Raw genomic sequence first — 16,959 nt, 5'->3', positions numbered from 1 at the left:
TTAACCGTTTTATTGAGTGAAATAGATTCTCCTGGCTCTTCCCTGGACTGTCTCCTAGTTTTCAACCTCCTTCTTGAACCATGGGCACAAACTGGACATGCTGCTCCAGAAATTGTCTCATCAGGGCCAAATACAGGGATAAAACAACATTTCTATGCTTGTTTGAGATTATGCAGCCCTGGGATCATATTAGCCCTTTTGACCACAACATGATACTGAGAGCTCGTATTTAACCGATTCTTCACAATGACCACCACTCCTTTTTCAGAGTTGGCAGGTGTCTGGTATTGACCCGGACAGTCGGGTATTTTCTCCTCCTGTCCAGTAAAAAAAAAATTCAGAAAATACCGGACATCTAGAATGTCCGGTATTTTCTGATTTTTTTCCCCTGACAGGAGGTGAAAATACTGGACACCTGGCAACCCTACGACACACTCAGCAACTGGGCCCAGCCCCTGGCCACCCCAGGACCCCCTGCCAAACCCCTCCACACCTCCCGGCCCCCCCACTTACACCCTTCTGCAGAGGAGCTGTCTGGTGGCTGGAGCAAAAAAACAAGATGGCCACTGGCAAAAAGTCTCTTCTTAAAGGGGCCATGCTGTTTTGTTTTGTTTTATTTTGCTCAACAACTTTGGTCTCCCCCTCTTTTTTACTCAACAGAATTTTTTTCCTTGTGTTTTTTTGGGGGGGAGAGGGTTAGTATTTTTGGTTAAACCATCTGGCAACCCTATCACTGCTTCCCAAGAGAGAGTCCCCAGTTCTGTAGGGAAGGCCTAGATGTACACCAGAGCTACTCAACACATGGCCCATGGACTGTTTGTTTGCAGCTCATGGTGCGGTTTGAGTTCACGTGGGGCTCAGCATGCAGCCCATGTGTGGGATCCTTTGAACATGGCTTCCACTGGGAATGTGCTTCACAACGGCCAGTCAATATAGTGGTCTTCTGTTGATATGTGTTTTAGTAGTTGAATTCCTGGACTGTCATTGCTCCTTAAAAGTGCTGTCATATGTGTGGAAATGGGGTAAATATTGCAGAACGGACTTAACTGGGGCCTGTATGTTGTGTAGTCTTGCCTTAATCTTGGTATTCATTCCCATCAGTGTGAAAGAAGCTATTTGCATATACATCTGCATGTATATGCAATCACACGTAAGTTATGGCCCTCAACATGTGCTGTATCACTGTGGGCCCCGGGGCTTCCAAAGTTGAGTAGCCCCGATGTGCACATTTACATTTATACTTAGCTGTATTAAAACACATATTGTCTGCTTGTGCCCAGTTTACCAAGTGACCTAGATTGCTCTTTATTAACAATCTGTCCTCCTAATTATTTACCACAAATGAGTGGTCCTGTTTTAAACTGAGAGCCAGTCAGTCGCGAAGAGTTTCTAATAATTCCTTTTCTCAGAAGAAAGCTCATCAGGTTTGCAAAATCTTCTCCAGTCTTAGGAGCTGGTATTTTATGGCAGTGAGTTATGTTGCCTCTGGTAACACAATCTGTAATTTAATGTGATTCTGTACGAATAAAGTAATACAATTTTTTAATCAAATAGGCACAGTGTATTATGAGAGGGATGTTATTACACAGAGCTCCCTGGATGTGTAATGCGGAGGTTTCAGACCTTAGATTACTGGAGGGTTTTCTGCCTAGTAATACTGGCAAATTGTGTAAGCAGTTTGTGTAAACTGTAGTATGGCCTATTGGACAGAACATAGGTCTGGATTTCAGGAGACGTGGTTTGTGTTCTTGATTCTGCCTGGTTGGTGACTGTGCGCCCAGATACTCAAGGGAGTTTAGGTGCCTAACTTCCGTGCCTTAGTTTCCCATTTGAACAATGGGGACAATAGCACTTTCTTCATCGGGGTGTTTAAAGATTGGGAAGTGCTTTGAGGACTCAATGATAAGCAATATATTATTTTAGTGCTTAGTGTTATTACTGTGTTATTTCCCATCAGTAAAATGATGATAATGCTACGGACTTTGAGATCAATAGTCAAGAAGCACTAATAGGAGCTAGGTGGTATTACACATCCCTGTGTTTGAAGGAGCATAACCAGGCCACATAGATGGTGTATACGTAGCCACTGTTGAGGGCTGGGTAGTTAGTGCTGTGGGTTGGAGAGCCAGCATAGAGAGGAGGATCCATTTAATTTTTCAACTATTGGCTTTTGGGAGGTGAATTTACTATTCAGGGAAAATAATGGAGTGGCAGCATGAGCCTCTGCCAATGCATCTCCATCAGGTCCTGCCACAACTCGTCCCTGTCTCCACAACACTGCTACTCCACTCCTATACTTGTCCATGCTATTCTGACAGTGCACCTCAGTTCTGTGCTGCTATTTCAATTGGGGGTTTGGAATGGGTCCCATACAAAGAGAGATTAAAAAGACTGGGACTTTTCAGCTTAGAAAAGAGTAAGGGGGGGGGGGGAATATGATAGAGGTCTATAAAATCGTGACTGGGGTAGAAAAAGTGAACAAGGAAAAGTTTTTTACTTATTCCCACAATATAAGAACTAGGGGTCCCCAAATGAAATTAATAGGAAGCAGGTTTAAAACAAACAACAGGAAGTTTTTCTTCACTCAGTGCAGTCAACCTGTGGAACTCCTTGCCACAGGATATTGTGAAGATTAGGACTTTAACAGGGTTAAAAAAAGAGCTGGATAGATTCATGGAGGTTAGGACTATCAATGGCTATTAGCCAGGATGGGTAGGAATGGTGTCTGTCTGTCTGGAGGTAGGTAACAGGGGAGGGATCACATGAGGATTACCTGTTGTGTTCCCTCCTTCTGGAGTACCTGGCATTGGCCACTGTTGGCAGACAGGACACTGGACTGGATGAACCTTTGATCTGACCAGTATGGCCATTTTTATGGGGGGGAGGAAGTCTCTGCCCCCAGCCTATAGCACCCTGTAGGTTCTCAGGGCTCTTTCCCTTCATGCAGCACTGCCAGTGCATCTCTGTCCCCATCTGCCTCCACTCTTTGGGGCTCGGCATGGCTATGCCAAGACATCTCGGTCCTGATCTACTGAGCCCTCGCTGGGTCCCCACATGGCTTTGTCAATGCCCCTCCATCTTGACCTGCATTTTCCAACTCCTGGTCCCGAGATCAGTTTGCTCTGATTCTGACCTGGGCTGGCCCCTTTTCCCTCCTATGCCACATACCTCTTTTCCAGCGCCAGTCCTGAGCCACGTCCCGGATCGGCCCATGCTCCTGAATCCTGACCAGCCCTAGCCCCCGCTGTTCCATTCTGGCCAGGTTGCTCCCAAAGCTGTGCCAGAGCTGCCATCTTTACTCGTCGCCCTCCTCTTGGTGGTCCTTCCCCAAGATACTGTCCCCTGTCCCACGTTGTGGGGCCACACAGGCACCAGAAGACTTTTTTCACTGGAGCCCGGGCCTGTTGCTTTGTGAGGTCAGTGTCTTTCGGCTCCAGCCACGAGCACTGTAACAGCCTCCAGCAGGCCAGGGGTAGGAGCCTGCTCCTGGGGCCCGTCCGTAAACGAGAAGAGCCACTGAGAACGTGCCTGGTGTGGCTTGTGGAACAGGTGCCAATGCCACCAGTGGCTTTGCAAGGAGGGCTGCCACTCAGGGCATGCTGCTGGCTTCCTGGAGATAATGCACGGAGCCTTGCGTGTGTGTCAGGGGGCGAGGGGTTGGGACCCTGCCCTCTTCCAATCTCCTCCCCCCCACATGGAGTAATCTCAAGCAGCAGCTGAATTCAATCCCTCCCATTCCCCCTATTGCTTTAGAAAATGCCAGGTCCCTCCAAAATCCCTGCCTACCAACAGCAAGCTCCCATCACCATGTAGCACAACACCCTGCACCCCACCAATTAAGTCTGGGGCTTGGATCATGTTTACCGGCCTTTTTCAGTCATGGGGGCTAGCAACTTGGGCTGGTCCGAGTGAACCATCAGACGGTGGCAAGCTGGGGTGTGCATTTACCCCAGACTAGGCTGTCTGGGTGCGCTCTGCCGATGAGAGGTGGCACTTCCTTCCAGAGCTTTGTAGTAGTCCCATCTCAAAGAGGACTAGCTCTAAGAGCTCTAATGGGCACGAGCAGAGTTCCCACAGATAGTACGTCTGCGGCAGGTGTGTGCAGGGCAGATTCACACCCCAGCTTTCCCTGTGGACAAGAAAAGAGGGAGCCAAAAGAGCTGAGAGCCCCCTGCCACCAGGAACCGAGTCCTTCAGGATCAACAGCAGCTATTGTGAGAGTTGGCAGCACTGGACTCTGAACTGGCATGCCTAACCCTCTGTGCTCTTAGCTCAGGCTTTGTCTGCCAGGGCAGGATTTTTAATGCGACAGTGCGGTCGCGGCGCCAGGCGTTGGGAGGGAGCTCTTCCAGCATTTTAGGAAAAGCACCTCCAAAGGGGGGCAGCTCCCGACACGGGGGTCTGCACTGGTGAAGTTACTGCCTGAAACTTGCTGTGCTCGGGTGGGTGATTTTTGCCACACCCCCGTGCAAGGAGGTGTCAGCGCAGAAACGTGCCACGGTAGGCAAGCCCTCACACAAGAACAACTTGCGCAACAGGTCCAGCGGGGCAGCTGCCGGGTTTCTATGGCCTCCTCGGGCTCAGAAGGTGAGCACGCTGGTGCTGTTGGCTCCAAACGCTGCCCCCCTTCTTTTCACGCCGCCACCCAAGGTGGCAGGACCTGTGGACGCAGAGCGGCCTGTAGAGGGAAGGCTGCTCAGGAGCTGGCTCTCAGGCTGGTGAACAAAAGCTCCAGGCCAGAGCCAGGGCAGAGACGCCTTGAGGATGGGCTCTCCCTTGGCGCGCCATCGTCTGTGGGAGTTTTAGTGAGCGCAGATGATTATTAGATGACAGACAATCAGACCCAGGCCCGTCTCCAGGCAGACGCAAAATACGTGGCGGCGCAGGACTTTCGGGTGCCCCTACACAGCCAGGTGTGCCGGTCAGCCTGACAAGAGCACCCACCAACTCTGCTGGGTCCTCTCCGGCCTCTCGGCTCCTGCGGGGGTTCTCCTTGCCCCCTCCCCCACATGCTCCTCTCAGCCAGCAGCAGCCAGCTAGGGAGGGCTCCCTGCTGCCAGACAGGACGGAAAGGCACCCCCAGCCTCTGCTACTCTGATCCGGCCCCAGGGAAGCTCTTGACTCCCAGTAAGCTGGGGGAGGAGAAGGAAGCACCAGGCCCCCAGCAGGAGGGCAGGAGCCACGGGGTGTGGGGGAGCACCTTCACTTGGGATGGAAGAATCTCAAGCACTATTACAGGCTGGGGGCTAACTGGCTAAGTAGCAGTTAGGCAGAAAAGGACCTGGGGATTGCAGTGGAGGAGAAGCTGGATATGAGTCAACAGTGTGCCCTTGTAGCCAAGAAGGCTAATGGCATATTGGGTTGCACTTGGAGGAGCATTGCCAGTAGATCTAGAGAAGTGATTATTCCCCTTTATTCGGCTCTGGTGAGGCCACATCTGGAGTATTGTGTTCAGTTCTGGGCCCCCTCTACAGAAAGGATGTGGACACATTGGAGAGGGTCCAGCGGAGGGTGACCAAAATGATGGGAGGGCTGGAGCACATGACCTATGAGGAGAGGCTGAGGGATTTGGACTTATTTAGTCTGCAGAAGAGAAGAGTGAGGGGGGATTTGACAGCAGCCTTCAGCTTCCTGAAAAGGGGATTCCAAAGAGGATGGAGAGAAGTTGTTTTCAGTGGTGACAGATGGCAGAATGAGGAGCAATGGTCTCAAGTTACAGCAGGGGAGGTCTAGGTTAGATATTAGGAAAAACTTTCCCTAGGAGGGCGGTGAAGCGCTGGGCTGGTTTCCCTAGGGAGGGGGTGGAATCTCCATCCCTAGAGGTTTTTAAGTCCCAGCTTGACCAAGCCCTGACTGGGTTGATTGAGTTGGGACTGGTCCTGCTTTGGGGAGGGGGCTGGACTCGATGACTCCTGAGGTCTCTTCCAGCCCTGAGATTCTATTCTATGATTGTACCTGGATCCCAGCAGAAGCAGCTGAGGGGGACCTCAGTTGCGTAGGACCGTAGAATGTGTAAGCCCAGACTTGATTACACCCACTTCCTTTCCAATGGGCAAACCCACATTCATCTGGAAAATCGTCATGGTCCTTGTAGGATTGAGACTGTCAGAGGGGGAAAGAGTGATTTATAGGTCTAAGTGGGTTTTTATTTGCATTTTAAATCAGACTTTTCTGCTAAACCAATGGACCCCCTATTTCTAGATGACTCCAACGTAAAGTGACTGCTAATTACTACAATTAATATACCGTTCAAGGCTTGCCAGCCAACTCCACTGCAACTTGTATCGCCTACTCATTTTCAATTAAGGCACATTGACAAGTAAAATACGCAGTTATTAAGAGCAGAGCTCTGTTGTGTAATTACATTTTGCTAAGGTCATTAATCTACTGCAATAGAATGCTTCTTGGACCACATTTATTGGGGGTGGGGGTTGATGTGGGCAACAACTTCATAGAATGAGGAGTTTGGTATTTGCCACACTGGAAGCAAAAGGCTGGTGTCCAGATGGGATGTTTTCCCATCAGTTTTGCATCATGCCAGAAAGCAGCGTTTTCTTCTTTTGCACACATTATGTAACTGTCCCTCCCTTTCAGTGGTCCCATGGTCGAGGGGTGAAAATGATGAAGAGCTTGGTAATGTTTATTTCATATGTGCAGTGATTTCCTAAACCAGCAAGTCTCAGACTTTCCAGATTGCTGTACACCTTTTCAGGAGTCTGATTTGTCTGATGTGTCTTTCCACTGCCCATAAAACCAGACCTACACATACAAAAGTGTGTCACAACACTACTACTGAAAAATCGCCTATTTTTCATTTTTATCATCTTATTATATATTTTAGAAATGTGCATCTGTCTGTGTGCCCATCCATGACTGTTTGTTCAAGAACTCCTCCTAAACAGTAAGATCTAGCATCACCAAATGTGCTATGCAGCTTCCTCTCATCATAACTTAAAGAAAAGTCAGGATTTGGTTGTGCCAGGACAATGGGATGTGCCTGGAATGTGATCCTTTCTCATCAGATTGAAAGGGAGGGGTCTGGTAGGAAGGAGTTATACTGCAGCATGACCACAAGGGGGCAGCAAAGGGCCAAAGATGGGGACTGAAACAGCTGTTACCCTATTGGACCAACATGGGGCAGAGGTGGAGAAAGGGACAGCTATCTATTATATATTTCAGAAAGTTTTTGTGTCTATCCCCCAGCTGGGGGACATGCACCCCTTCCCCAGCTGTGCCTACTGCAGCGACCATGGAGAGGTGCTTCTCACCTGGCCCCATGCTGCTGCAGTGAGAGAGGTCTGGGATTGCCTTCTCTCCCTGGAGCATCCTGAGCCCCTCCTCTCCGACCCCATCCCAAAGCAATGATTTAACCGAAGAAAAACAAAACTCCCTTGAGGGAAGGACCCAAGCTATCTTCTAGTATAATTATAAATGAATTGGAATATCACTATTGTATTTATGTCAGTGTATAGTAGATAGAGCCGACTGAATAAGTCATTGTATGAATTTCTACTTAGTACTGACTTCAATAGTGCATTTTATGTAGCCTTTTATAGAACTAGGCACATATCCAGATGAGCTGATGTAACCCAGGAAAAGCCTCTGTACTCCTAGCAGTATGCAAACCCCTCGTTGAGAAATATGGGCCTAGGCCAGTGGTAGGAAATTTGTGGCCCATTGGGGTTCTGTGTGTGGCTCACAAGACATTTTGTATACTGGTGCCCATGCGAGGGTTGCCAGATTCTGCTGTTTTTTGCGCACGTTGTTTTTTTTTCCCCTACCGATTTTACTTAAGTGACAGCGTAAAGTCAGGGCATATGAAGTGAGACGTGTGCTGATTGCACACAACATTGATTGTCAGAGCCAGGCGCTCCCTCTGCATCCAATCGCAGCACTGCTATGGTTCAGTCGGCGCAGCCCCCAAATTCCAGGAACACCAGCGCAGTGAGCAAAATAGTCCTGTCCCGTGTTGTGACCCACTGAGATGAAGGAGGCCACTCCTGCAGCCCACTCACTAGCCTCGGTTTCCTCTTGCTGACCTAGACTGTTCAAGAGAGATGCTGAGGGAGTTATCTACCAGCCAAACGAGTTTCTTTTTAGCTCCGATGATAAGGATTTGTCCTTTTAAAGTGGTGGGATCAGGCCACATGTGCTTGTGGTTATGTTTGTTGCCTGCAAAGCATGGTTCTTCATAGTACTGCATTATGCTCAAGGGCAGGGCTATGGATACAGGCAGTTTTGTCCCAACTTTTGTGTATCATTAATTGAAAAGTCATGGCTACTTTATCACTGCCTCTTGGACTAGCTTTCGCTGGCGCTAGAGAGTGGGTGGGTACAGCAATCTGCTGACTTGGGTGAGTTTGGGTAAGTCACTTTCCCACTCTGTGTGTCAGTTTTCCCATCTGTAAAATGGGCATAATAATCCTGACCTGCTTCGTTAAATGCTTTGAGGTCTATGGAAGAAAAGAGCTAGGTGTTAGCATCATCACTAACCCCCTTGAGCAAGAGAGCTCTACCCCTCCTTCACTTAATGATGAATTTGGTAAACTGATGACTTTATTTCAGTTGGTTCAGAGGTGGAAAGTAGAAAGCTGCTGCCATCCCTACTTCGTGACTTAGAAAGATGTGTTTAAATCATTCCCTTCTGGAGCAGGACAGGAGGGGGCACTGTGCAGACGGGAGGGTTATTTCCTGGGCCTTGTGCATTCTGCGTATGGTTGTTATGGTCCTGCAAAGTTACCCAGCCAGACATCCAGTGGCTAGAGGATGGAGTGATTTTTAGTGTCTACCAGAATCTGCTTGATCCGGGGTCAATCAGCAGACTCCAGCCACATCCCCATCGCTGAGCCACAAACCGTCAACGCATCAGCCTAACTGTGCTAAAGGCCTGTGTCTGTCCTTATTAGAATCACAGCACGACCTCTTGTCACTGCTTGGGCCCTAACGCTGTCATATTTCGCATCTGATTTCACCATCTGCTGTTCAAGGCTCTCGGGAGTCACTGCTCCTTCCCTACTTTGGATGGACAAATGTGTGTTTTGAAGTCACCTTTCAAACTAGCTTCTCTTCTTTCCTTCTCCCCCCGCAACTTTTCTGCTCCTGCCGCCCTAGTCATAGTTTTGTTCCAAGCTGTTGGTCTCTTCGTGCCAACAAAACACAAGAGTGCAAAGGCGTGAAGTCTGCATTCATGTGCATCTAAGTAAAGGCTGCAGCCCATGTTAGTGGGAAGCGTGAATTAATACACTCACTGTCTACACTGCAGAGTTTTTGCCCCAAACTGGCCGTTTTTGCGCAAAAACTCGCGGCGTGTCCACACTACAAGTGCGTTTTTGTGCAAGAAAAAGTACAGTAGATCACCAGAAGACAGGGCTTTTTGTGCAAGAGTTATTCCTCTTTCTACAAGGAATAAGCCTTTTTGCACAAGAGTTCTTGCACAAAAAGGCATGTGTGGGTGGCCAACAGGGGTTTCTTGAGGAAGAAACCCCTATGGGAAAAAGCACAGGTGCTCTGATGGTCATTCTGTCAATGGCCATCAGAGCTTTCTTACGCAAGAACGTCCATGACAGTGTGGACGCTCTGTTGCACAAAAGCACGTAGCAGTGCGGACATGCTCCTGCGCATGAAGTGTAGACGTAGCCCCAGACTTCACGTTGAAGTTTAGCTCTGCTGAGAGGTGACCGACAGTATCCTTTTTACACATCAGATAAGCTCCCGGTGTGCATTCCGGGCTTGTCTACGTGGCACATGAAACCCCAGCCGCTAGCCTGGGTCCGCTGACTCAAGCTCGTGGGGCTGTGAAAGTATGAGTAGATGTTTGGAGCCCAAGAGCTGGGACCCCACAAAGGGGCTGGGCCCGCAGAACTGTTCAATAAGTTCCAAGCCATTGGTGTAAGCTTGCACAGATGTCGGGGAAGAGGGGGACTCGTTAATTTCACTTGTCCAATTTCCATTATTGGAGATCATGCGAGAGCGGGAAAGAGCCCAGCTTCGTGTTCGGGTCTCAGGTCGAACCTGAAAGGCCAGTGAGTAGAAAAGTTGCCTGTGTGCATTTGATATAAGTTACTGACACATGACACCTGTGGAATCCCATCCGTTCTGTTTCACAGCATCTCTGTGCAGACTCTGACCATACCATGTGGATCACTACAACGGTGGCTTTATGTTAGACACTGTCCTGCTGGCTGTCTCCACAGAGCCTCTGAAGGTGGTATCACTGGGTATGCATAAGAAACTGATGGAATTTAGGTGCCAACTCACATTGGAAGCATCAAGGCCAGGCCTGCTTGAAAAAAAAAAAGAGATTTTAATCAAGTTTCCCACTGATACAATTTCACATATTCCTTAAACCATGATGCAAATCTGAGCACTAAAACATCTTAATTTACCACTCAGTACAGCATTTTACAACATCTAAGAGCACTCTACTTTGTGTAATGTGTTTACATAAATTTGATTTTTATTAATTTGGGAAGTAGGACACAATAGTCTTTACCTGTGTCAAGCTGCAGATTCAGCAGCAGTTCATTAGGAATAGTAAGAACTGAATCCCACACAAACACAATAGCATTTATAGTTTATTAAACTAAATTTAACTGTTACAGAAACGTTTCACGTTTGCAATTGCAGCAGTCTCTTGAGTTGACAGCTGACAGCAGTCTTTACAGTCTGAGGTTTTTTTATTATTATTATTATTATTATTTTTCAATTATTTGAAAACATATTGGAAATGGCGGGAGACCAGCCTGAAAAATATGTGGCTAAATGTGGAGTGGAAGACCCACGTTTGAAAGTGCGGGTCTCCATCTCTTTGAAAGTACTTTACAGAGCTCTTGTCATCCATAGATCCTGAACCATTTTGCAAAGAGAAAAAAAAGTAGTGCTTTCTCACCCCCACTTTGTAGCTGGAGAAGCAGGCACAGAGAGCGGAAATAAGTTGCCTGAAGTTGCACTGAATCTGTGACCATGCTAGGATCAGAACCCATCATCAGCTACTCCCCTGCCTAATATATCAGCCTACTTGAGTTCCTCCGAGCCAGGTTCATTCTGTACCATGCTGGTGGCCCCTCCTAGTTCTTGAGCCCCGACGCTTAACATAATGGACCATTTTGTAACATAAGAACAACTTAAGAAACTAAGACCAGCCAGTCTGGGTCAGACCAAAGGTCCATATGGCCCAGTATCCTGTCTTCCAATTGTGGGCACTGCCAGATGCCCCAGAGGGAGTGAACAGAACAAGGAATCATCAAGCGATCCATCCCCTGTCATCCATTTCCAGCCTCTGACATAAAGAGGCTAGAACACCATCCCTACCCTTTCTGGTTAATAGCTATTGATGGACCTATCCTCCATGAATTTATCTAGCTCTTTTTTGAACCCTGTTAAAATCCTGGTCTTCACAACATTCTCAGGCAAGGAGTTCCACAGGTTGACTGTGCTCTGTATGAAAAAAAAACTTCCTTTTGTTTGTTTTACACCTGCTCCCTATTTATTTCATTTGGTGACCCCCTAATTCTTTTGCCATCAGGTAAAATCAGGAGGCCAGATTATAGACCAAGGCTGATGGGTGTAGCAGTGACTTGAATGGAGCTATGACCATTTACAACAGCTGAGACTCCAGCCAAGAGACTGGACTCTCCTTCTCATCTCCTGCAGGGCAACCCCTGCTCATCATAGATTATGTCCTGCCCCGCATTCCAGGGATCATTGTCTTGCATGAACATGAAGAACCTCAGAGATTCCTCTCCAACAGTAGCTGTGTGGGGGTCTTTCTGACCCTAAGTCAGCGGTCACTCTATGCCTTGAACCATGAGGGTGGAGACTTCTTGTCTGCCCTGGCTAGTGTCACTGCAGATGCTATCCAGAATCATTGATCTTCCTGGCCCCCTGCACTCACAGCAAATCGGACAGGTTTGCCTGAGGGAGGAACCGCTCGCCAATACAAGGCAGAGCACAATTTGGCCCTAGATGAGCGAGCGTTCCTGCGATATCTTTTCATTCTCCGCCTCCCCTCAAAAACTCAGGAGGCTGTTGCTGCCTTTCGGCTGCCCCACCTGCTCCGTTGTGAGCACTGAGATGATCCATGGGTGTGCGCCTTTGGGAGGTTGTGTTTCCCATTTCTCGGGGGTTTGGGAGCTGGGAGGGGGGGACCCGCATTGTTGCTCGGTGTGGTGCAAGCCAGTCTCTTCCCTTCACTGCCCCCACTCTCCTGGACAGCTTAATTTTCTGTTTGTTTGTTTTGTTTGCAGCCGTTAAGAATAAGATTTACGGCGCTTTCCTGGGAGGTTGCTAAAGAGTGATGCCTTTTGCCCACTAAATTACAGACTTCCCCTTCTCGTTCTCCCCGGGGCTCAGCGTCGTGGTTTGATTGACACGAAAGCTTTCTGGGTTCTGAGATACTGAAAAGGGTGAAATAGCAATTTGCCAGGAAATTACCATCTGGGACTCTTCTCCCCCACTCCCCACCCACCACCACCAGTCACTTCACCCCGTAACTCCAGCTGTGTGTGATGGTAGTGCTTGTAGAGCAAACTCTCTCCTTCCTTCCTTCCTTCACTCTATCCAGTCTCTCCCCCTCGACACCCATTTTTCTCCTCCCCCTTCCTCTTTGCTTCTTCTAATAGCTCTTCGAAATGGTGACAAGCTAAGAGCTGAAGTGACATTTCAGTTCTTAAACCAGAGTCTCAGTTGACAGGTTCTCAAAGACTTTGGTGGCTCCCAGGAGGTGATAAATCAAGGAGGGGATAGACAGGCTCACCTTGATGGCAGAGGTGAGAAAACATCTTTTGCCATCTATGCCTGTACATGGCATATTGATAACTGCACTCATGGCGCGGGCCATAGTTTTTAGGGATCTATTCTTGGCCTTTAACTTTGTAGCTAGAGTTGCTGTCCATGTTCAACAAAAATGATCAAAGGTTTAGAAAACATGACCCATGAGGGAAGACAGAAAGAACTGGGTTTGGGAAAGCGAAGACTGAGGCTCCGTCTAGACTGCATTCCTCTCTCGGAAGAGGAATGCAAATGAAGGACATCAAAAATGCAGATAAAGCACAAATTTAAAAATCTTGCACTTCACTTGCATAAATGCATCCGAGCACTTTTTCGAAAAAGGGTTTTTTTTTGTTTGTTTTTTTTAAAGCCATCTAGATGGGGTTCTTTTGAAAAAAAAACCACCCTTTTTCAAAAGAACCCTTACTCATGAAAATATGAAGGTTAAAAGTTCTTTTGAAAAAGTGGGTTTTTTCCCCTAAGGAATCCAGTCTAGACTGGGGGGATGGTTTCAAAAAACCCTTTTTCGAAAAAGTGTCCGGATTTGATTATGCAAATGAAGTGTGAGATTTGTAAATTCACGCTTCATTTGAATTTTCAATGTCCTTCATTTCCATTTCTCTTTCGAGAGAGGAATGCTGTCTAGACATAGCCTGAGAATATAACAGCTTTCAAGACTCTAAAAAGGTGTTACAAGTAAGATGGAGAAAAATTATTCTTCTTTACATCTGAGGCGAGGACAAGAAGCAATGGGCTTAAATTGCAGCAAGGGAGGTTTAGGTTGGACATTAGGAAAAACTTCCTAACTGTCAGGGTGGTTAAACACTGGAATAAATTATCTAGGGAGGTTGTGGAATGTCTGTCTCTGGAGATATTTAAGAGCAGGTTAGATAGACAGTTCTTAGGGATGATCTAACTGGTGCTTGGTCCTGCCATGAGGGCAGGAGACTGGACTTGATGACCTCTCGAGGTTCCTTCCAGTTCTAATGTTCTATGATAAGCACAAAAAGGAAGCTTACAAGAAGAGGAAAATTGGACAGATGACTAGGGAGGAGTATAAATATATTGCTCAAGAATGCCGGGGAGTTATCAGGAAGGCGAAAGCACAGTTGGAATTGCAGCTAGCAAGGAATGTGAAGGGTAACAAGAAAGGTTTCTACAGGCATGTGAGCAATAAGAGGGTGATCAGAGAGAGTGTGGGGCCCTTACTGGGGCTACGTCTAGACTGTATCCTTCTGTCGATGCAAATCAAGCACATCGAAATTGCTAATGAAGCAGGGATTTAAATATCCCATGCTTCATTAGCATAAACATGGCCGCCGCTTTTTTTCGGAACGGAGTTTTTTCGGAAAAAAACCCCAACCTAGCAGTCTAGATGTGGATCTGTGGAAAATAAAGCCTTTTTTGACAGATCCTGTAAAGCTCATTTGTTGAGGAATACAGGATCTGTCGAAAAGGGCATTATTTTCTACAGAGCTGCGTCTAGACTGCCGTTTTTTTCCGAAAAAACTCCGTCTTGAAAAAAAAGCGGCAGCCATGTTTATGCTAATGAGGCATGGGATATTTAATTCCCTGCTTCATTAACAATTTCAATGTGCTTGATTTGCATCCCTCTGTCGACAGAGGGATGCAGTCTAGATGTAGCCTGGGTGAGGGAGGTAACCTAGTGACAGATGATGTGGGAAAAGCTGACGTACGCAATGCTTTCTTTGCCTCTGTCTTCACAGACAAGGTCAGCTCCCAGACTAATGCATTAGACAATGCAGTATAGGAAGGAGGTGGACAGCCCTTGGTGGGGAAAGAACAAGTTAGGAACTATTTAGAAAAGCTAGACATACACAAATCCACCGGATTTAATGCATCCGAGGGTACTGAGGGAGTTGGCAAATGTCATTGTGGAGCCTTTGGCCATTATCTTTGAAAACTTGTGGTGATCAGGAGAGATCCCGGATGATTGGAAAAAGGCAAATGTAGTGCCCATCTTTAAAAAAGGGGAAGAAGGACAATCCAGGGAACTACAGACCAGTCGGCCTTACCTCAGTCCATGAAAAAATCATGGAGGGGATCCTCAAGGAATCCATTTTGAGGCATTTGGAAGAGGGGAAAGTGATCAAGAATAGCCAACATGGATTCATGAAGGGCAAGTCGTGCCTGGTGAATCTGATTAGCTTCTATGATGAGGTAACTGGCTCTGTGGATATGGCAAAGCTTTTGATACGGTCTCCCACAATATTCTTGCAGCAAGTTAAGGGAATATGGATTGGATAAATGGACTGTAAGATGGATAGAAAGCTGGCTACACTGTTGGGCCCAACGGGTAGTGATCAACAGTTCGAAGTCAGGTTGGCGGTCGGTTTCTAGAGGAATACCCCAAGCATCTGTTCTAGGACCAGTTTTGTTCAACATCTCTATTAATGACCTGGATGAGGGGATGGATTGCACCCTCAGCAAGTTCGGAGATGTCACTAAACTGGGGGAGAGGTAGATAGGCTGGAGGGCAGGGATAGGGTCCAGAGTGACCTGGACAGATTAAAGGATTGGGCCAAAAGAAATCTGATGAGATTCAGCAAGGATAAGTGTAGAGTCCTGCACTTGAGATAGAAGAATCCCAAGCATTGTTACAGGCTGGGGACTGAATGGCTAAGTAACAGTTCTGCAGAAAAGGACCTGGGGATTACAGTGGATGAGAAGCTGGATATGAGTCAACAGTGTGCCCTTGTAGCCAGGAAGGCTAATGGCATATTAGGTTGCATTAGGAGGAGCATTGCCAGCAGATCCAGAGAAGTGATTATTCCCCTTTATTCGGCTCTGGTGAGGCCACACCTGGACTACTGTATCCAGTTCTGGGCCCCCCACTATAGAAAGGATGTAGACACATTGGAGAGGGTCCAGCAGAGAGTGACCAAATGATTAGGGGGCTGGAGGACATGACCTATGAGTAGAGACTGAGGGATTTGGGTTTGTTTAGTCTGCAGAAGAGAAGAGTGAGGGGGGATTTGGTAGCAGCCTTCAATTTCCTGAAGGGAGGTTCCAAAGAGGATGGAGAGAGGCTGTTCTCAGTAGTGATGGATGGCAGAACAAGGAGCAATGGTCTCAAGTTACAGTGGGGGAGATCTAGGTTGGATATTAGGAAAAACTATTTCCCTAGGAGGGTGGGGAAGCTCTGGGATGGGCTCCCTATGGAGGGGGTGGAATCTCCACCCCTAGAGGTTTTTAAGTCTCAGCTTGACAAAGCCCTGGCTGGGTTGATTTAGTTGGGGTTGGTCCTGCCTTTGGCAGGGGGATGGACTTGATGACCTCCTGAGGTCTCTTCCAGCTCTATGATTGTATTATTCAATTGGGGATTGAAATGGCAATGGGACCTATGCTAACTGTGTGTGTGTGTGTGTCCGTCCCCTATGGCGAGTGGTGACTAGTCCACGGATGTTAAGAACTATTGTGACGAGCTATATATGATTGTAGAACAGTACAGCTGATAGGAACCTGAAGAAGCCATTAAGTCCATCCTCCTGATGCTCAGGTAGAATGAAGTTCATTCCAGTGGTGTGAATGCCCATGCTGGAATTACTGGGTTCAAATGCTGCTAACTAGGGGTACAAACTGGCTTTTCCACCAAAACAAAAATTGTCATTTGGTTTTAAATTTCATCTTTTTCGATAAACTCAGGAGTTGTGTGTGTGGGGGGGGGGGGGGGGGTTTCTGAAAACTTTTCAGCTTGCAGTAAAAAAAAAAAAAACTGCTTTTTTTAAACTCAGACTTTGATTTCAGTTTCCCATGGCAAAACCAACATTTTTCCCAGGAAATTGGAGGAGGGAAATCTCAAGAAATAGGCGTTTTCAAGTAACTCTCCTCTAGACATTCACCCCTTTGAGCCTGCGCACGAGAGAGTTACTTGGCTAAGTTCCTATTTGCAGTTCATGAAGCTGCAGTTGGCTGAAAGGAGAAAATTGGAGTCAGTCACAAAGGGGCTTAAATCTACCTTGTTGATGTGGCTCAGGTGGTAGCATGTGGTCCTCTTGACTAGCAGGTTGTAGGTTCAGTCTCACATCTGGATTAGGGCTTGTATCTACTGCCATGTAGTTTTGGGCGGAAAAGAACTGTTGTCCTTAAATTGAATTCTTGTCTTCCTTTCTCTGGATTCTGTAAAAGCACAAGGGCAAGAATCCCTGGTAGCTTTTCAAATGGCCTTGC

Source organism: Pelodiscus sinensis, chromosome 27 (assembly GCF_049634645.1).
Source record: "Pelodiscus sinensis isolate JC-2024 chromosome 27, ASM4963464v1, whole genome shotgun sequence".
Taxonomy (NCBI): Eukaryota; Metazoa; Chordata; order Testudines; family Trionychidae; genus Pelodiscus; species Pelodiscus sinensis.
Note: the sequence above shows the minus strand (reverse complement) of the source record.